Source organism: Typopeltis vanoorti, chromosome 14 (genome assembly GCF_054136105.1).
Source record: "Typopeltis vanoorti isolate ZY-2024b chromosome 14, IOZ_Tvanoo_1.0, whole genome shotgun sequence".
Lineage (NCBI taxonomy): Eukaryota > Metazoa > Arthropoda > Arachnida > Uropygi > Thelyphonidae > Typopeltis > Typopeltis vanoorti.
In genome coordinates, this window is record NC_143562.1 from 52,114,673 (window position 1) to 52,137,944 (window position 23,272).

Sequence of the window (23,272 nt, forward strand, 5' to 3'; positions counted from 1 at the left end):
CTGGTTCCCTGGTTCGCCAGGGAACCAGGGCGAACAGCGAAAATTCACCTACTGGAACAAATCTGAAAACAAACCCCAACTCAACATCACCAGAGTTAAAGATCGGTACTATCAACGTAAGAAGCCCAAATGGCAAAGAAATGGAGCTAGCTGAGGAAATAGATAAGTACCAGATCTACATAATAGGGTTGACTGAAACAAAAATGACCAAAACTGGTGAGATCTTTCTGAGCAATAAATACAAAATGTTATAGTCAGGCAATGACAATCAAGGAAAAGAAGGAGTAGCCATAGTATTCAACACAAAATACGAGGCTAATCTTCTTGAATGGCAGTCAGCCTCAAGTATAGTAATGTGGGCAAATATGAGAATGGGACTTATTTGTGCCTATGGTCACACAGAAGGTTCTACTAAGGTAGAAGTGGAGGAATTTGTTGAGGCTTTAGAAAAAGCAACTGACACAATAAAAAAGGAAAAGTTGGTCCTTGTTTGGGATCTAAATAGCAGAGTAGGAAATGATTGTGAGACATACAAAAATATTTTGGGAAAATTTGGAGAAAAGAGCAAAGCTAATAATAATGGCAAATATCTGTTGGATTTCTGCTCAGGACATGGACTGGTTATTATTATTACTATTATTACTATTATTAGGGGCAACTCCAGGGAGTCATTAGACTCATCGAGGGAGGCCCCAAATCATATTCATCACAACTATCTGACATTCATACAGTATCTATCATACCTCGCCTTAAACTCATTCACTGTCACAGCATCCACTACAGACTCAGGGAGCGCATTCCACTCATTCACTACTCTAAAAGTAAAGAACCCAGCTCTAACACCTTTACTAACCACACTTTTGCCCAATTTCCATGGATGTCCCCTAGTCCTCCCACAACCAGCCCTGTTCTCAAAAATATCTTCTGAATTGATTTTATAGAAACCCTTCAGTAATTTGAATGTCTCAATCATATCTCCCCTCCTCCGCCTATCAACCAATTTTTGCAACCCACAAATCCTCAACCTGTTCTCATACGGTTCATTCCACAGACCTGCTATCATCTTGGTCACTCGCCTCTGGATCCTCTCCACATCCTCCCCATCAAGAAGAAACCTAGGTGACCAAATCTGAGAACAGTAGTCTAGATGGGGTCTTATCAAGGCTCGATAGAGAGGAACAATAACCTGCTTGTCTCTGCTTGTCAACGTATTCTTCAGCAACCAAGTGATTTGATGAGCTGTTTTGGTCACTTTTGCAATGTGTCCCCTAAATTTCAATTCCCTATCCACCAACACTCCTAAATCTCGTGCCTCATCAATTTCCTGGAGCAGGGTTCCACCAATGCAGTAAACTGCCTCCAATCTTTTCACCCCAAAATGCATAACCTTACATTTTGCCACATTAAACTGACATCCATTCTCCTTAGCCCAGACCTCCAATCTATCCAAATCATCCTGCAAAATTTTGACGTCATCTGCATTCACTATTGCCCTACCCAACTTCGCATCATCCGCAAACAAATGAACTGTTCCTCTCAGATCATTTCCTATATCATTTATGAACAAATTAAACAGCAGTGGTCCAAGAACAGATCCTTGTGGCACACCACTAGTCACAGGCCGTCTTGTGGACTCTACTCCCGAGTAAACCACTCTCTGATATCTCTCCGTCAACCACCCTCCTATCCATCTCACCAACCCTATGTCCATTCCCATATGCTGCAATTTACTGATTAGAATTCCATGTGGAATCCTGTCAAAGGCCTTGGCAAGGTCCAGTAGAATCACCGTAAACCCATTACCCTTATCCAGTTCAGCCGTCACTGTGTTATAATACGTGAGCAAGTTACTGAGGCATGACCTACCCTTCACAAAACCATGCTGTCCCCGATACAGTATCCCATTTTCTTCAATCCAATCTTGTATTTTCCTTTTGACTATTTTCTCTAAGACCTTTACAATGATTCCTGATATGCTAATCGGTCGGTAATTTACAACAGCAGTCTTGGAACCACCTTTATGCAGTGGAACTATTTTCCCCTCTTTCCACCCGCTCGGGACTAACCCAGACCCGAGGCTCAAATTAAACAAAATGGTCAAGGGTACTGACAATTCTTTAGCTGCTTCTCGTACAACACGAGCTGGTATACCATCCAATCCCACAGATGTATTGACATTGAGGTTATGCAATAGACTACTCACCTCCACTTCATTAACCACAATTCCCGTATAATCTACTGGTTTATTCGTTTCTGCAATGTCACCACCTTGATGATATACTTTTGCAAAGTGCTCACTCAGTAACTCAACTATCTCAACTGATTCAGTTACCTCCCTACCATCGGCATTCTTTAAAATCAATCTGACATGTACATTTTTCCTTTTACTTGCTACATATCTAAAAAACTGTTTAGGATTCTCTTTAGCCTGCATGGCCAATGTTCTTTCGCAATCCTTTTTTGCTTTTCTTACCACACTCGTCACCCTTCTGGCCTGCGCTTTATACCGTTCATGTGCCTGCCGGTCACCCTTCTCCTTAAATTCCCTCCATAGCTGTTTCTTTTTTTGCAACTCAAGCTTAATGGTGTTATTCATCCATTTAACCCCTACTTGATTTATTATTCGGACTCTAGGTATACAGTCAGCCATTGCTTCATGCAAGCACTTCTTAACTACCTCCCATGCACTATCAACTTCTAGTCCTTGCAGTTGTACATGCCATGGCACTGAACTAATCAAACTCCTAAGCTTGTCATACTTTCCGCCCGATAATTCCACATGTACCCTGTCTTAATTGAAAATTCTACACCTTTAGCCACCTCCCAAGTTAAGACCCTATGATCACTCTCACCGATTGGTGGCAATGTGGTCATATTTGTTACAGCCAAATCCTCAGATGTAATTACTAGGTCAAGCACTCTCTGACCCCTAGTATTTTCCATTACATGCTGTCGCAGATAGTTATCCCTTAATAACCGCATAAAATCCAGTTCCTTCCTCCCATGTGTCCTCTCCTCACTCCAATCAATGCGACCATAGTTGAAATCTCCCATAATAATCACCCTCCTTCCACCCATTTCTTCTATTTGCTTGTGCTTACTGTCACCACCTTCTTTTCCATCACCTGGTCTATAGCAGCACCCAATTGTATATTTAGTTCTGCTAGCCACAATCTCACACCAAATGGCCTCAAATGTGCTCTTTTCTCTATCCTGCAATTCAACTTCTATTCTCCTTGGCTGGAGCTCATCAGCTATCATCAACAATACTCCTCCCCCCATTTTATTCTCTCTGTCATTCCTGAACACACTATACCCATCACATTCAATCCCACTAGTTATATCATCTACAGTCAGCCATGTTTCACTAATACCTATAACCTGTGGTCTGGAAGTGCCAACCATGGCCAAAAACTCTTCCTTCTTGTTCCTAATACTCCTAGTATTAGTGTACATGAATTTAAGACCCCCATTAGCCCCAACCCTACCTTGATGCATTATATTAACTATCCCACTCTGATTTGTTGTCCTTATTTGCTCTGGCATATTATATTCATTCTTACATTCAACTGCCTCCATAAGGACTGTATCTCTACCCACCCCCTAACAAATCTAGTTTCCCTGAATTTGCACATCCACTACATTCAGCAACACTTTCTCAAGTCTTCTTACACCGTAACCATTCAAATGCAAGCCATCCATCTTATATAGATCCTTTCGCCCATCAAACTCACTCCACACATCCACAAATTCCACACCACTCGTCATACATAACCCACGCATAAAGTCATTTGCAATTATAGCCCTCCTTTTAAACATTTCACTGTCATACCGTGGCAAAAGACTAATTATTCTAACTCTCTCACTCTTTTCTTTTGCTACCTCAAACAATTCATTCAGGTCTTCTATCATTTCCATTTTATCTCCTTTCAAATCATTCGTACCTGCCACAATCATTTCTTTCACCCTTTCCTTTTGCTCTCTAATAGACGCAGTTACGTCCTTTATGGTCGCACCAGGTTGGTACGATTTTGTCAAATCGTCTACTAACACACCTCGTACTAACGAGTCTCCCTACTGCACTCTATCCTTCATTTTGTTCATGTTCACATTCATACGTCTATTTTTCCTGTCATACCTCTTATTATTGGTTGGTTCATTCAGTCTACTTTTGTTCATACACTCTAGCTGCTGTTTTGCTCTTTCTATCGCACTATTCAACAACGCGATCTCACTCAATGTATCTATCTCATCTTTTTTGTTCTCTGAGAAACCATTTATACTATCATTCACACTTTCTACATTCACACTCTCACAATTTTCATGTACAACTTTGCCGTTTCTTGTCATATCCCTATTTCCTTCATTTTGAAGGTTGACAAAAATATCACACTCACGATCCGAAATACGCTTCAATTCCGCATTCTCCCTACATTTTCTACACACATTCAATCCTTTATCATCATCTAACCACACTCCGACCGCACTCCGCAAAGCGTACATTTCACAGCTAGTACACTGACTCATTTCTTTTATGCTACCGTTCTTTGATAACGATGGCGAACCTTCATTACTGGCCGCCATTTTCCTACGCACAGGTGCCATATTTATCCGTAACGTGTTTTGTCAAATTAAACGTTATAACACACCAAAAATAGACGCACTAAAATACGCAAGGCAAATAAAACAAAACTACACAATATTAAGTAATTTGTATCGATAACTGAAAATGATACTTATCTTATCTGGAGCTTGCACGAACACTACTCATTACGAATTCATCTAGCGGCGACTTCCGACATAGATTATGTTATAAAACCCTTTAGTACACTAACCACGTTAATAAAGCTCTAATAATATACCAAAATTAAACACTTAAGTCCATTAAATTGAATCCAAAACACCAATAAATCAGCAAAAAACACAAATCTCTCAGGAGCTCTCCGATAGCACGACCGTTCACCAGCTAGCCTCGACACCATATTGTATTACTAACACCATGTTCCAACATAAAAATGTGCACAAATTCACATGGAGAGAAGAGGCTAGGAATAAGAAAAGTCTCATTGACTATGTTATTGTTGATAGTGATGTTTTCTCCCTGGTGCAGGACACCAGAGTGTACAGAGGATTTGAAATTGGAAGTGATCACTATTTAGTCTTGAGCAGGATAAAATTGAATTTCGTATTGAAAAGAATAACATGTAAGAAAGTTTTAAAGCGAATAAAAGTTGAGCAGCTCTCAGATGTGAACTGTAGACTAAAATACACAAAGATTATTGAAAAGAAAATGAAAGAGTTTGAGAACAGGAATCAAACCTTGGAGATTCAGTGGCAAACTCTGAAGAAAACATTGATTGATTCTGCCAGAGAGGCATGTGGTGAGGTTGTGTGTAAGGATAAAAAAATCAGAACTCCCTAGTGGACACAGGAAGTTAAAGAGGCAGAGAAGGAAAAGAAGAAAGAATATCAAAAGTTCCTGGCAAATAAGTCAGCTTGTGCTCATAGAGAATACAGAGACAAATGTAAGAAAGCTAAACGCTGTGTAAAACTAGCTAAATAAAAGTCATGGGAGGACTTTTGCAAGAATATAGAAAATAAATATCAAGAAGGCGGCGAAATATTCTGGAGGTTGTTGAAGAAGCTTAGGAATGGAGGAAAGAGTGCTGTAAAAGGAGTTAGAGATGATAAAGGTGACATGAAAAAAGGAGAAAAAGATATTCTTGAAGTATGGACTAATTACTTTGAAAAACTGCTAAATGATACATGCAGTGATGACAGCACAGTGATAAAAAACACTGACCAGGCATGCAGTCAGGAATACATATCCATACTTGAAGTAGAAAAAGCCATCAAAGGCTTGAAATGCGGAAAGGCAGCAGGAGTAGATGATATTCGACCAGAAATGCTGAAGTATGGTGGTATAAAAGTCTTTCAGTGGCTGCACTGCATAGTTCAGAAAGCCTGGACAGAGTGACAAATTCCCGATGATTGGAGTAGAGCTCTCATAGTACCCATATATAAAGAGGGAAATAAAACTGAATGTGAAAATTACAGAGGTATTCTCCTACTGAGTGTTCCTGGCAAGATCTATGCAAGTATACTTGAGAAACGGTTGAGAAGAATTGTGGAAGAAAAGCTTGGTGAAGAACAAGCTGGATTCAGGCCAAATAGAGGCTGTCAGGATTAGATCTTCACTTTACGACAAATAGTCGCGAAAGCCTGGGAATATAACAAAGATCTGTATTTAAGTTTTGTCGATTTGGAAAAGGCATATGACAAGGTGCCAAGAGAGAAGCTATTCATTATGCTGCGGTTATATGGTGTCAATGGGGCATTATATCAAGCAATACTTTGTCTTCATTTGAGTTGTAAGTCAGCAGTTAGAATTGACGGAAATACAGGAAGATGGTTTAATGTTAAATCTGCTGTGAGACAAGGATGTACATTATCCCCTCTGTTATTCATTATCTATATGGATCACATTATGAAGGAAAGTGGTATTAAACATGATATCAAAATTGGAGATGTTAATGTCAGCTCTTTGCTTTATGCGGATGATGTTATACTTCTAAATAAATCCGCTACAAGTCTGCAAGATTCTCTGACTAAATTGAATAGCTGTTGTAATAGATATGGTATGAAGGTCAGCAATAAAAAGACAAAGACGATGAAAATATGCAGAATCATTGAAAATGTCAACTGTGTTGTGTATGGAGAACCTGTGGAACAAGTAAAACATTTCAGCTACTTAGGCACGATTTTTAGTGAAGATTGTAAATTAAATAGAGAAATAGACAACAGAATCAGCAAAGCTGGTATGGTGGGAAGTCAACTGAATAAATTCATATGGAATAAGAGAGAAATTAGCCGGAACAATAAATTAGCTGTATACAAGACAGTGTTCCAACCAGTTTTAACTTATGAATCTGAGAGCTGGGTCAGAAGAAAAACACTTGACCAAAGACTAGAGACCGCAGATATGAGAGTCCTGAGAAAGATTCGAGGCGTGAACAGATGGCATCAATGGCAATATCATATTAAAAATGAGGATATTAGGAAAGAACTTGACATTGTCAGCATCCAAGAATGCGTTAGTGGAGCTAATCTCAGGTGGTATGGTCACTTAAATAGAATCGGAGAGGAAAGATTAGCAAAACAAGTGTTCTCTGCCAGGTTGGAAGCAAAATGACCAAGAATATGACCAAGATATATGTGGATTGATACGGTACAAAGCGCCTTAGACGATAGAAATATAAGATCTGATAATGTTGGAGTCTTGACAAGTAACAGACTGATTTGGAGGAAAATTGTAGATAGGAAGTTAGTAATGATGTAATTTTTTCATGTAGTAATGTCATATCCTGTACACCCCTTGAGGGTACATGGCACGAATTTGATGATGATGATGATGATGATGATGATGATGATGATAAAATAAAAATAAAATAAAAAAATAAAAAATCATACAAAAAATTCTGTATAATCTTCATTGTTAATATTAGAAGAACATGTGTTGTAAATACATAATATAAAGGCAAAAAAGTATTATTAAAATTTTTAATTGAAATCCAATGTAAGAATTGCAGCACTTAGTGCTGAACTCTGTAAAATTGTACGATGCAATGTCCACAAGATGTTTATTGTATGTATAAATATTTTAGCAATCAATAAAATATATTTAAAATTTTTTTTTTAAAAATATTATTATTATTATTATTATTATTATTATTATTATTATTATTATTATTATTATTATTATTATTATTATTATTATATAAGGTGCCTCCATAGAGTCAAAAGACTCATCGCAGGAGACCCAACATTGACATACTAACCGTTATTTACACAATACCAGCATACTTCCTCTTAAATTCATTCATAGATGAAGCATTCACAACCATCTCTGGCAACGCATTCCACCAATTTACAACACTCTAAGCAAAAAGTCTAGTCCTATCACCATGTTGAAGTCTCATATTGCTGTCCACCCAGTCCTGAATTCTAATTTTTATCAATTTCTCCAGAACCTTAACCACCACTCCCGATATACTGATTGGTGTATAATTTGCTACCTCAGTCCTGGAGCTCCCCTTATGTAGTGGAATAAATTTCCCCTCTTTCCACTCAATTGGGACTTTATAAGAATAATAATAATAATAATAATAATAATAATAATAATTATTATTATTATTATTATTATTATTATTATTATTATTATTATTATTATTATTATTATTATTATTATTATTATTATTATTATTATTATTTAAGCCAGAACTGAGGCTTAAATTAAACAGTCAAGTTAGAGGAGATGCTAATTCTCTTGCGCATTCCCTTAAAACATGGACCGATATGCCATCTAATCCAATGGCAATTTGTATATTACAGAACCTTAACATTAAGGTTCTGTAATATACAAAGCACCTCAAATTCTTCTATCACTAGATGCTCATCAGTCAGTGACACATTCGACACTGCAATATTACAACTAAGATGGTACACTTTTGCAAAATGATCACTAAGCAACTCAACTATTTGATTAGCTTTTGTAATTTTTGTAATTAATTTAATTAATTAATTAAACACGCGCGCGCGCGAATTGTTTCAGTAAACAATAAAGAAGCATCCTCTCACGCAAATAGCTGGGGAAAACGAGGAAAAAAATCAGCAAAATCTAGATGCCATCCAGAATAAAATTACATCTGATATTCATTTTTCTTCTTCTATTCCCTTTGTGCAATACAAGTAACGTGTTTTGAAAACGTTTGTGGCACACCTATTTTCCAGGAGGCATTCTCTAAAGGTGTTAGAGAATGCCTCCTGAAACTCATCTCAAAAATATAAATTCCAGCCGATATTTTGATCTGGGAAGGTTATTTAATTAGAACGTTATCTAAATATTTAAAGTAAATCTAAATATAGATTTGTATATTTTAGCAAATGATTTTAAAAAGTTTATTTTTATTATTTTTTTAAATATTTAATATTTACATGATATTTTTAATATTTTTTTTTAAATTTCATTAAAAAAATATTAAAAATATTTTTTTTTAATGAAACCAATGTTTCGATATGCGATATAGCACATCAGTCGCTTAGAAGTCATCACATATTTGAAACTATATTCCGTATGTACTATTATAATGGAAGGTGCGTTTTCTACAGATGAGTCCGCATATTGCATGTGGAACCTCTTTGGCTGCCAAAAGACAATTAAGACACCTTACTGAATCTCGTAATAAAATTATAGAGCCAACTCTTAAAAGTGCACATACGGTAGTGTACAGAAGTGTATAAATTACTATAGTGTACACATCGCTGTCAGTGTACACTGACAGCGATGTGTACACTATCTCAAATCACTATCGATTTGAGACCAGTGAACTTTTTACATGGAGAATTATCAGTTTAGAAGAATGGTGAACTCGTAAACCAATACTCGTATAGCAGCACATCGAAAAAAATACCAATGCCAATATCATTGGCAGGATTTTTTTTCCTATAAACCTCTGATTTTTCATTCCGAAAAGCAGGCAGACCGGCAAGAGGATTCCCAGTAACAGAAGAATTAATCTAGACTTCATAAGCTTAGCAACTATAGCCTCAATTCCAACTTCATTTCGTAAAAAAAGTAAACACTTTTTTTCCTACTTTTATAGCTTCAAAATTGATGAACGTGGTTTAGAATTTAATATATTAATTAATTATAGTGAGCTTTATGCTTTTCTTTTGGACAATTGCTTACTTTACAAATCACAAATTCATCCTATTGCAGCATTGATTCAAAAAGAGATTTCGTTCCAATCAATGACTGTTGATTCCTTCACTTATTATCTGGTTAATTTTCTGCGAATTCCTTTTCTCCAGACTATTTAATGGACGTTACATTCAAACTAATATCTCATCTTCTAATTATAATACAGCTATACCCCAAAATACAGAAGAAGAGAAAGATTTTCGGTTATTTTCCCTAAACTTGTTTAAAAAAATACAGCATTCACCATGATTAATATCTAATCTACGTTAAGAAAGATTTTGCAAACCCTCAAAAATGCAATGTTTCTAAATGGTTTCAGTTAGTGCTATTTTTACTTTAGCAATAATAATTCACTTTAAGAGCAGCCGTCTCCATAAATGTGATCTACGAGGTGAAATATGCCGATTGATACCCAGTAAAACCAGCTCCGTCTGAGCATTGGCTCATCTTGATATAGTCTATAGTTTAGCATTACAATAATCCATATACTGTACATTTAAATCAATATACATTTAAAAGTGTATATTGTTATTATTGTTATAGCTATTAGGAATGATGAAGATATCTGGCTTCGGAGCGATTTGAATCAAGTGGCTATGTGGTAAGACAAGTGGGGATGTCAATTTAACACCAGTAAAAACCCGAGTTTCCTGGAGAAAAAACCCTGCTACCTCCATATGAGATCCGCTAACTCACCTTCGATTGAAATCGACCAGATAAAGATTCCTCCCGTCGCGACGAGAATCGAACTTAGGCCTATTCCAATCGAAGGGCGCAATGTACCGTCGTTCTTCCAATTGCGCTACGGAGGCGCATGTGTCATGTAATAATAATAATAATAATAATAATAATAATAATAATAATAATTATTATTATTATTATTATTATTATTATTATTATTATTATTATTATTATTATTATTATTATTATTATTATTATTATTGAATTGAATTGAATTAGCATCATAAAGGATAGACTTTGATTAATAATATTCATAATGAAATAAATCTTTACTTAATCTTAAGAAACAACGTAGAACACGTGATTCATATATGGCAAAGTAATTGAAGTCGACAAAAGTAGTTGAATCAAAATGTATGCATTCTAGTGCTGTACTGAAAGTCATGGAATGAGCGTTTAAAAAAAAAAAATTTTTTTTTTAGATTTATAGTTTTTATTTATTATTTATTACTTTTTTTTAGATTTCAATTACTATTTATTTACTTATTTTTTTACCCTGTCCACGCAGTGTTGTTTTCATCGGACTTGGACCTTGGGATTGGTATGTTGACATCAAAAAAACTTTACCTCTCTCTCTCTCTCTCTCTCTCTCTCTTATATATATATAAGTAACTAATTAATTCATACTGTGATCCTATCTGCTGCTAAGTATTAAATATATTTATCATATTATTATTTCCTGTTTATCTGTGACCTTTAGATAATTAACGGATATTTGCAGTTTTCTGTGAGACCTGAATCACCTTCACTATTTTTGTTTACATTTTTGTCATATAAATCGATATAAAGATTCAAACAACGTCTGCTTTTTTTTTTTAATATTAAACTTCGAACAAAAACATTTAATACTCACTTGATTCGCTCCCTAAAGAACTAAAAATAATGAAAAATTAATTATATGCTCTTTTAATTCGAAATGCCTATCATAATTATGAAATGTGTCCTTAAAGGCGTAGTTATTAACAGTTATTGCTTCCTCCTCGTAGTTTATATATTTTTCTGCTGATAAACATTAAATTAGAACCGTTTTTGGTTTTGTGGAAACAAATTTAAGAGAAAAGTAGCACAGGTTCTTCTAAAATAGAATAATTTAGATGCTTATAATCTGTTTATCTAAAGGCACTCTAAATTGCATTTATCTTCCGGTATGGTATGATGTCATTGAGGCATCAGACCACTGTTCCACTGCGACTCATTTTTGGCAAAGTAGTATTAGCACCCTAGTCGATGTAATACCTTTTCATTCCTAGCAATTTAGCAATTTTTAGCAATTTACTTCTCCCCCTTCCCGCGCAGCACAATGTGGCGCAGGTTAAGCGAGGTACTTATGATCATGGCCTAAATATTACCTTTTCTGTATCTTGTATGCAAACATTCACTGTGTGTGTGTGTGTGTATATATATATATATATATCTTTCATCCCCTAAAACAGGAAAAGTGTTCTGAAAAACACACTCTATTAACAAACATAATACACTGGACCCATAACTGCTTGTCTAATTTCAAACAACTGCGCACCTGCTGTGTGGTCAAAACGAACAAAATGTTATACATCTACCCTGGATAATCTGTCGAATCTATAAATAATATTGCTGTAATTATTCTCAATTAAGAATTGAATATTTTCATTGTTGTGTTTGACCTAGTTTTCTTTTCCCCTTAATAAATTGCTCTTGTTATAGATATTAAAATAAACACTGTACATTTCGCATTGGTTAAATTCTAACCCATACGAAAATTAAACTTAAGTTTGAATATCAAAATATTTTGACACAAAATAAAATGAATATTAGGAAGGATTTTTAGATCCACAAAGAGCCACACACAGATCCACAAAGAGCCACACACAGATCCACAAAGATCGACAAAGTGCGCGTGGGTGTGATGACTGAAGTATGATTCAAGCACAAATGTACAATTTTTCGATTGATACTTTTAAGTCGCTAATACGCATTATGTAATTATAAACTGACGATTTTATTCTTCATAGTTTGATGTCTATTATTCATTTGTGAAATAGCCTGCACACTATAGAGATCAGGTGTTTAAATCTCGAAGTCAAAATATATACACATAGAGGGAGCTCAATTAAAATCACACAGATTTATTATTATACCATGCGAATTTCATCGAATAACGAGAAAATAAACGAAGAGAAATATCATAAGAAATAAAGAAGTCTGGGGGGGGGGGAAAGAAATCTGGGTTTAGCTAAAATAATAGTAAAAATCTTCAAATCATAATTAGTTACTTTCTTTACTGACAGTTGTCTGATTTTCCGTCAGATTTTTTGTTTGTTTGTTGTTTGATTGGTTTTTGGTTAAAATATTATAAGAATGATTAACTTAGATGACAGCATTCCATTTCTAAGATATTCGATGATATCAAAACGGCTCTTCATACTTTGAAGGTAGCGAGAGCTTTAAACTAGCAACTCGACGCTACGTTATTTGTTATTAACAAGACAAACAAACAATTAATTAATTTTTTTTAAAAAATTGAAAGAAAGTGTCCAAAGTTTTTCACTCCTAACAGCTTCTACGCAGTAATAACATCAGATTCAAATGTAAATCATTTGGATCGCATGTCATATGTGTAGAATTAGAATGGTTCACAGCAACAAATCACCATGACATAGTAATTAACGCCATTATTACAAGTATTAAATTGATGCATTCTCAACACAGACGTATATTCAGATTGATCCCATTTTTCCCCCTTCAAATCGATCGACTTCGTTATTTAATTAAATTTTTCCAACTACTTCCCAATCGGTTATATTTGGCAAGGAATCATAAAAGATCAGATTTCTTACCGTACCTTTCAGTCTGCTTTTATTCCCCCGTCGCTATTTTCAGCTGATGACTCCTACGAGGTATTTCATAGTGACTTAAAAAAAAAAAGTTGGAATGAAACTTACAGCTATTTTAAGCAAACTGCAGATAGTTCTCTAATGCTTCTTTGGTTCTTCAAAGGAATAGACTGTGCTCTTTCAGCCTTAAAGTGTTGGAAATCGGTGGGTAGCCTGTCTCTCTTCAATCTTACCATTAGGGATTGAGTGAATTTCGAAGGTGTTCCAGATAAGATGCAGTGTTCCTCTAGATAAGAGGTAAAGGTGAATGCAAGATTATCAAATAGTTTAAGGAATGGTGGTTAACAATTTCAGACATTCTGTTTCCAAATCTGTTCATTTGATCGTGTGTTTTTATATGAAAATTAACTAAATTTCTGGTTCTGTGTCGATAGCATCAAGGGTGACAAAATAATACAGCAAACCCTAATTGAAATAATTTTGAGATCTACTTTAAAATTAATTATTTTATTAAATGATATTTTTAAAAAAATATCAGCTAACACCTTTTATTCCCTTATAGGAAGTAGGCGAAGTCGTTTAGTTCTAACTTTTTGAAGACTGAGCGGGCAGTTCATCTCCACCTTTAGTAAACTTGTTACTAATTTTAAGCGGCATCCTGTGAAACAAGTGCCACAATCTAGCATTTCCCATTATAATATGTTACTGTCTAAAATAGTCTAGGTTCTACGGTCGAGATTATTAGTTAATTATTTAATCGAAACGGTTACTTTAATATTTTTTTCTTTATGTAAACTCACGAAAGATTGGAAATGTGTATGATAGTAAATTAGCAGTCGGTAGGCTTAGGATTAGATACTCCAGGAACTCTTGCTGTAGAATCCAAAACTTACAACTTTTCAAGCCATTTCAGACATCCAGTAATCAGAAAAGTTTTCAAATACTGGACAATAAAATTCATCTCTCACCTGAAATAATAATGATAAATGATTATTTTATTATTGATTTATTATGATCGTTAAAATTATCATTTTTCATTATCAATAAAATTTTAGAATTTACGTTCCCCATTAAAATTTCAACTCGTTTCGCATCTGATTTCATTCTGAGTGGCAAAAAGTCGAGTTCATAAGCTAAAGTTGGTCAACGTGTAAGAAATGTGCCTTAACTTTTGACACGTGATTCGGATTTTTATAAAAGTGCAATCAATCTACATAGTTCTTGGAATAATCTATTTGCTACAGATACTATAGCGATTCTCGAGGAAACAGAAGTATTATAATCATAAACTCTACTTTTATCAATTCAAAACTGTCCTCTAATGCCTTTTTTTTAAAAAAATTTCCCAAATGATAGATAAAATCCTTTTAAATAACTAATTTTGAGAATCAGCAGATAGCTAATTTAACCACTTTTGGTCATCACAGATAGTTCTATCAATTATTTGTATACTTCGAAAAGACTATAGCAAAGTCCTACCGCAATCCAATCTCATTTTGCTAACCTTGCTGCCATTGTTGCTGAAATAGTTCGACTTCTTGATTTTTCTGGAAGGAAAAGTGAAATCCCTACTTCCCACAGCCAAATATCAACTAATTCAGGAACGGATAGGGAAAAAACAAAAACTTCACACGGTACGTATGTAGCAGAATCTATAACGATCTCTCTTCCGCCTGAACGTTACTAAAGTTACCGCAACCTCGTATGAATTAAACTCTATCACGTCTAAACAAATACTTTATCAGAGACAGTGGCGCACCCATGGAGGGGGGGACAAGGGGTCCTTCCTCCTCCTCCCCCCCAAAAAAAAGAAAAAGGAAAGAAAACACTAGAAAAAAAATTTTAAATCTTTTCCTAACTAAAATTCATTTTTTTATTTATGTTGTGCCGTGTCTTCTATTTCTGCTTATGAATTAGCGGTCACATACGGTGGGATTACCCTGTAGCTCTCGGGAATCACTGCCGCTGTAAACGCAAGGCGAACGAAGAAGTTCTCGGGCCGACCCGAGCGCTACTTCGTTTGTCTGAGCTGGACCAGAGGAGATCACAGGTATTATTTATTGGCGATTACTGCAGATGCATAGTCATAGGTCGTATGCAATGCGTAGTGTGTATTCTCAAATCGTCTACTCAACTCGGCCCCCTCCAAGATTAAATCCTGAGTGCGCCACTGATCGGAGGCGTCTCAACTTAATGGGCAAAAGCATATGGTAAACTGCACTAAATTTGGTTCTTAACTAGCTTTTAGATTCGAAAGTAAATAAAGATTTTAATTTAATTTTTATTTTTATTTTATTTTATTATCTTTTTATTTTTTTTTAATTTTTATTTAATTTAATTTTTATTTATTTATTTATTTTTATTTATTTATTTTTTTTTTTTGAAAAATAGTTTGAAATCATAATTTTCACTGGAACTGTTTTTCTGGCGAAACAATTCAAAATTATATCTAAACTAAATAGCAGTAATAATTATTCATCCCTGACTTGTCGAAATTTAATAAAATTTGGTACATTGGATAATCATTAAAATCAGATGCTTTATTTGAATTATTTAATAACTATGTGGATTTGTTTAAAATACAGATGAAACAGTTTAGGTTAGTATATTATAAAACAAACCAAGCAGCCGAAGAACATGGCTGGCTTGTTTTTCAGAATGAAACACTCCAGAAGAAAAATCCTACTAACTCTGATCGGCTAAATTATCTTCAGTTCACAAGCGTTTACAAAGTTTCTTCGCAGCCAGGGATTCCAACCTAGGTGTTCCCAATCAAAAGACAAATGTCTCAACATCCTCGTGCTTCCCACATTTTCACAACAAATCTGATTTTCAAAACATCATGCAAAATGAGAGCTCGTTCTGCAGCATATATGTTCTGTTTTGCAGCATATATGCCAAGAATTATCTACTAGGTATTCGAAAGAAATGAACTGCGACGTGTTAAGTCATAGATGGGTCATTTAAGTTCTGTAGCGATGAACGTTTGCTTCAAAAAAAAAAAAAAAGGAATACAGATTTATCACACATTTACTCTAATAAATAGAACCGTCAGGATAAATACAGTGAAACATGTAATGTGTTTCATTGAAATAAATTAACAAGAACATTGGGAATTTTGAAGCTTATTTTTATAAGTCCGAAAAGATTTAAAGTAAGAAAAAAAAAAGCATTAGCTTTAAAAGTTGTGAAATGATTATCTAGCTTGTAAGCCTGATTTTGATCTTTTTTTTTCCATATTGCCTAAATAATTAAATAGGAAAAAAAAACATTAAAAGCTATAAAAAGCAAATGCTAAACTATTAAATAGGAAAAGAATATACATTTAGGCTTAAACTTTTGTTTTATTAAAATTATGAGGGAAAATGGGACTGCTGGCTACATTTAAGTTACTCTGATGAATCACTCATTCAGCAGTGAGTAACTAAAGACAAACTTTTTATGCTCACAAGATAAGTCGAATGAACGGTGCAAATACGCTAAATCTAGGCCAACCAGGCTGACGTTTGGAAAAATAAATAAATAAAAATTCAGGTTTCCTCGTATAACTCCTTCAAAATCAGTTTTGAATGTGTTCTTATGTTTCTTATAACCGCTTCGACTTTTATCATAAACATCAAAGTAATATGAAGATTTAATGAAAACCATTTGTCCTCTTCTAGTCTTGTACTGCTTTAGCGTACTTTTTTGGAGAACATGAGTAAGGAACATGAATTTTAACTGGAGTGAAAAATGAATGTTTTATTTCTGAGAGATTTCTTTACGTGATGCATTCAGTACAGATTTATCAGAAAAGTGAAAAAAGACCAACTGAAGTTCAGAGGTCACAAAAACCATCCCACTTTTCATTCTTATGATGGCATACAACAGATAAGTGCGACTGGTTAATTAATTCTGTTTCGTGAAAAAGAAATCAACACTAGTTATGGTCTCAACTACATGGGGGACAAATTTTTGCATTTTACAAGTTACTAAATTCTTAGTAACTTGTAAGAAACTTTTAATAATTTTTATAAGGGGAACTGTCTTTTAGAAAAATAAAAGAAACACGAAATAGATGAAAAAATAAGAAAAGAAATCAGAAATAATTAGAACATTTAATATAAGTATTCAAAAAAATGACATCTTTACAGAATAACAGAAAATAAATTAAATTACATAAATATACTTGAAATTTTTTAAATTAAAATTTCAACGTTTTTGATTTCATATTCACAAAATTAGAAATAATGGTCTTAACGTTTAATTCCGCACATATATCATTTTCAATAGCTATTAACGCCAAACTAACAAGCCTTTTTTGTGACATACTTGTTCTTAAGTAGGTTTTAATCAATTTCAACTTGGAAAAGGAACGTTCACCGCTCGCTACACTAACTGGTAAGGTTAATAGTTGCCCATTTTCATGCCCTTGACCACTCGTGTCTTCAATGGGAATGTTCCATTTTTCCAGTTGTTCCATTATTGTTGCACATAAACCACGTCCGTTCGAATCTGATATATCTGCAAATTCTTAGTATTCTTAAAGCAATTGAAAAGTTACGGAAAGATAAATTATTGGACACAATAAAATTAAGAATATCGAAAGGGCTTTTGAATATTTAAATTATCCTTCCGAAAAATATCCCGGAAAGCATATAACTCGTCATATAGTTCTATTTCATTACGTCTTTATTGTCGCAGTCCTTCAAGAGAATCTCTAAATCGTCACAATTTTTTCGTAAATCTTCGTTATTAATTTGTAGTAATCTATACAAGAAATTGAAATTATCATAATATGTTTTTAGTTGTTCAAAACGTTCTATTAACGAACACATTGCAACGTCTAGAAGTGTATAAAACACATTCGCTCTAAATTTACCTTCTGGCGATTGTGGAGTTTCGTCATGAAGCTCGTAGTCAAATTGTCGTGTCTTCTTTCGTCGTCGAACTTCCGTACCAGTTTTAAATTCTTGTTCTCCATCCACCTCTTCACTCAGTTCTTTTGCCGTTTTTAGAACTTCTTTAAAATTTGTATCTGATCGATACTCTTCTAAGAATATTTTTAAGTTTTCGATAGATTCTAAAGCAAGTGTAATGTTCATATTATGGTCTTGAAGCATTTTACTCATAGGGTTTATTCTGATAAGTAAATCATGCCAAGTTATAAGAGAGCAAATAAATCCGTAGTCTTTTATTTTTGTACATAATGTTTGTGCTTCTTTATTAAAATTTTCATTATTTAAAATTTCAAAAAGTGCATGGTAAATTTCTCCTAATTGATATCGTAGAGGGCGGATTGCATTAATTTTACTTTCCCATCGCGTTTCTGATGGCTGTTTCAATGTTAAATTTTTTACGAGCTTTAAAAGGATTGCCCAACGTTTGTAAGAGAATTATTTTTTCTTACAACGTATTGTAAGAAATTTCTTGAATAATTGCAAAGAAACAAATTGTATCTGCATTCACTTTGGCTGCATCGTTAATGATTAAATTTAGAGTATGAGCAGCACATGATACGTAAAAAGCTCGAGAATATTTGTTCGAAAGCAAATTTTGGAGCCCATATTTTTCCCTTTCATATTTACCCCATTTTTATACCCTTGACCTCGCATGTCTTCAATGGGAATGTTCCATTTTTCCAGTTGTTCCATTATTGTTGCACATAAACCACGTCCGTTCGAATCTGATATATCTGCAAAACCTAAACTGTTTTGCTGATCTTGACAATTCCATTGTCACAGGAAACAAAGCGAAACGACTGCACACCTGATGCAAGTAAAACAGAACAAATAATGGCCATTTGTTCTGTTTTACTTGCATCAGGTGTGTAGTCTAAAATTATGGAATAATATTTAGATTTTCGAATTTATAATAAAATTGTAAAATAAAATAATTATAATTAATTTTTATAATTATAATTAATATAATTATAAATAATTAATTATAAAATAATAAAATAAAAAGGAGCCTGTGTAGCTCAGTGGATGTGGCGTTTGCACACCATCGCGCTAGGCCGCACGAAGGAAGTCTTGGTTTCGAGTCTAGTCAGCGACTAGAGGAAATTTTTCTAAGCCTTTTTTCGACCGGTTCCCGAGTTAGTCGATCTCTGGCACGGGCAAGCAGGTTTTTCCTCCCGGAAACTCGGGTTTTTCGTCCTGTAAACTCAAGAAAATCGACCGTAGAACCCACATTATTTCAGACATTAAATATATTGTGTTAGGGTTAGGCATCACGAGATGGCGGCACATTTGAGCCGTCTCTCTTCACTGCGTACCGCTTAATTAGTGATAGCCTTGGGCCATCTGTCTCTGATTGGGTACCAGTGGAGATTGAACTGCCCACTCAGTCTCCAAAAGTTAGATAGGGCTAAATGGCCTCGCCTACTCCCGTATATACGGGAATAAAAAGGCGTTAGCTGATTTTTTTTTTTTTTATAATAAAATTGTATCCCTGATTGCGTTACTTAAAGTTTCCAATATTTCATTTTGACTGTCTTTACTCAAATAGTGTACTCTATTGTATTCGTTGTAGGGCCCTTTCAACATGAGTTTCCATAACGGGATCAAACATAGCAAACAGTTCGACTAATTTTAAAAAATTGCCATTACTCCTTTCTTATAATTTATCAGATGATCCGCGAAAAGCTAAATTTCGACTACCAAGGAATTTTATAATTCCAATCAAGCGTTCTAAAACACTCGTCCAATGTTTCTTTTCCATTTCATACATGCTTTGCGTCTGGAAATCAATAGTACTTTTGTTTTTTGTTTTTTTAATTTTTATCAAGTTCCTTCCATTTAAAGAAATTTTTCATGTGAGTTAAAGTGCGAAGTTCTGTGCCAGGTAGTATAATTCTTCATTTTGCTTCATCTGTGTGCTAGATATATTCTATGCTCTGTCTCACGAAGTTTTAATTATGTCTTTTTTTTTTTTTTTGCAATGGATGGTGGTGTGAAGTGGCATTTAAAAATCTTCCTGTTGTGGTGGGTTTTCTGTATACTGAGAAGGATAACCTTTTTCCCTCTTCGTTAACTTCAATAAGGATATCAAGGAAAGGTAATTTTTTGTGCTGTTCTAGTTCAATAGTGAATTTTACAGTATATTTGGATGCAAATTGTTTAGATAATCTTTAAAAGCAACCAGTTCGTATAACTTTCCCGACCAAATCACAAAAATATCATCTACGTAACGTAGTCAAACGTTTGGTCTTTTTTGATAGATTTTTAATGTGTTCGTTTCGAAATGTTCCATAAAAAGATAGGCTAGAGCTGGAGAAAGAGGGGGGAACCATGGCAAGTCCTTCTTTTTTGTTCCCAATATTCGTCTTGATAAATGAAAAAAGTGTTTTCTATGCAGTCCTACAGTATCCTGTGGGGAAAGGTTTCCAAATAGATCCACTGTGTCATTTCTAGGAACATTGGTGAAGAGACTGCCTATATGGAAACTTGCTAAGATGGCTGAAGGTTCTATATTTATATCCTTTACCATTTTGAGGAAATTGAAACTATTCTTTATAAATGACTCTATTTTTCCTATGTGTGGCGTTATCATATTTGTCAAATATTTCGCTAAGTTTGAGGTCGGAGAATCTCTCCCATCTACAGTCAGGCTTAACGGAATATATATTTTATGTATTTATGGTGTTCTATAAATTCTTGGGACTAATGGATGTTTTGATGATAAAGATCTTTTTAATTCTTCTAGCCAATTAGGTAACTTAATCAACTCATCAGTTTTATTTGTGTCTGTCATGTGGGATCCCTGTCTCAGGATGAATAGGTATTTGAATCCTTTAATAGTATGTTCATTTTTCTTGTATATTCTTCTGAATTCATGACTGCTGTTGCATTTTCTTTATCTGCCTTGATTATAATTATGTTTTTATCTCGTCTTAATTTTTTAATGGCTATGGATTCCGATTTAGGTAAGTTTCTACATGGTACTTTACATTTTAATAATAATGCTGAATTTTGTATGCAGATGAGATCTGCTGAATCTCTAAGAAGGTTGCTGATTCCTTTCTCAATTTACAATTGTTTATTTTTAATAAACTCTTTACATTAATATGTGGTTCTAATACCGAAAACTATCCACAGAACTGCTTAACCACAGAATCCTACGTCTACATCTAAGAGCAGCAGCTGTCCAATGTCCCTTTACAGTACAACTGCTAACTCATTAGACCTGCTTCTTCTCTTCCTCATTTATTCCATCTACCTCTGTCCTCTGGAATCTAAGAATGCCAATACGTTTCTTCTTTCTCAATCCTTATCTGCACCTCACACATGGCACTGATGTATTATAGCTTCTCGTACCTTTCATGTGTTGGTTTTAAAAAAAAAAATTAAATCTCTACAGTTCCTCAGAACAGCTAATAAAAATTAATGGCAATAATAGGAAGTCATCAAAATAGAAAAAGGGATGTGGCAAGGCTGCATATTTTCGCCAATGCTTATTAACATACAGTATATTTAGAATACATATTAAACCTAGCGTTGGATAACAGCAGTATTGAAATTACAGTTGGTGACAAAAAACATCAATAGCCTTACATTTGCGATTATGTTGGCCTATTAGCAGATAATGAATATCAGTTACAAGAATTAAAAGATATGGTTTCAAAGGCACTTAGTGATTATGGATTACATATTAGCATTCATAAATCAAAAATGATGTCTACAGGCAAATATTCTGTGAAATTTTTCTTAATGATGAAAACTGGAAGAAGTTGAAAGATTCGATTACCTTGGAAGTATACAACACAGAGATGGCCAGTCCAAACATGATATCAAAATGCGTATAACTTAAGCAACTGCTTCCCTTCAATGGTTACAGCCATTTTGGAAGAACAATAACATACAGCTAACTACAACACTCCACCTGATTTACACTCTTGTTAACTTTATCTCACTATATGGATGTGAGAGTTTGACATTGCTAAAGGATAATGAAAAAAGTTGTTGGCCTTGGAGATGAAGTTTTTTCTATTTTTATTTTATTCTATTTTATAATGCTTCAGTATTTTTATTAGTTTTACCTGCCAGAAATCCTGCTCTAGAAACCAAAAAATGGAACTTTTTCATCACACTTCAGAACTTTAAAAAAACAGGGAGATAGCGGCACACTGAACAATAAAATTCTTACACCACCTAAAGACAATCACATACATCCATAACCACGGAAATCGAAGCCACAGCCTGTTGGTTGGTGAGTAAAATACTAACACCACTCAGCCCACCAGGGTGGCACCTAAGCCACGCGAAGAAACACCGTTCTAAGTTCAGTTATAGTTGACTAGAGGAACCTTTTCTAAGGGACCCCTTGCCGGTGCCAAAAGCACCTGCAAGTGGATTTTTCTTTAAAAAACTTGGGTTTTTCATTCTGTAAACTCAAGAAAATCGAGAATAGCACACACTATTTCAGACAATTGAAAATAGTATTAGGGTCAGGGACAACGAGATGGCGGCAGTTGTCAGCCCTACTCTCCTCCTCGGATGTCATTTAATATTACTGATAGTCGCAGTTCAGCTATTCTGTGATTAGCAAACGATGGAGGCTAGCGGTATACTAGTCTTCAAAAGTTGGTTAGAGCTAAATGGCCTCACCTATTCCCCTTTGTGGGGAAAATGGGGAGTTAGCGGAATTTCGTTATTATAATTATAATTATTATTATTATGTGACACCTCCAGGGAGTCCAAAGACTCATCGAAGAAGAGAGTGCCAACATCATCGAACGATTGGTCCCCTTCCAACTACTAACTGCGCTCAAACTTACTTAACTGAGCCATTAGTAGCAGAGGCTTTACCAATCGACCGATTGGTAAAGCCTCTGCTACTAATGGTTGAACCCCGTCCAACTACTATTGAACGATTGAACCCTGTCCAACTACTAACCGCACTCAAACTTGCTTAAGCCGTTAATAGCAGAGGCTATAGCAATCGAACAACCTTTGCTATCATGGAATCAGAGGTAGAT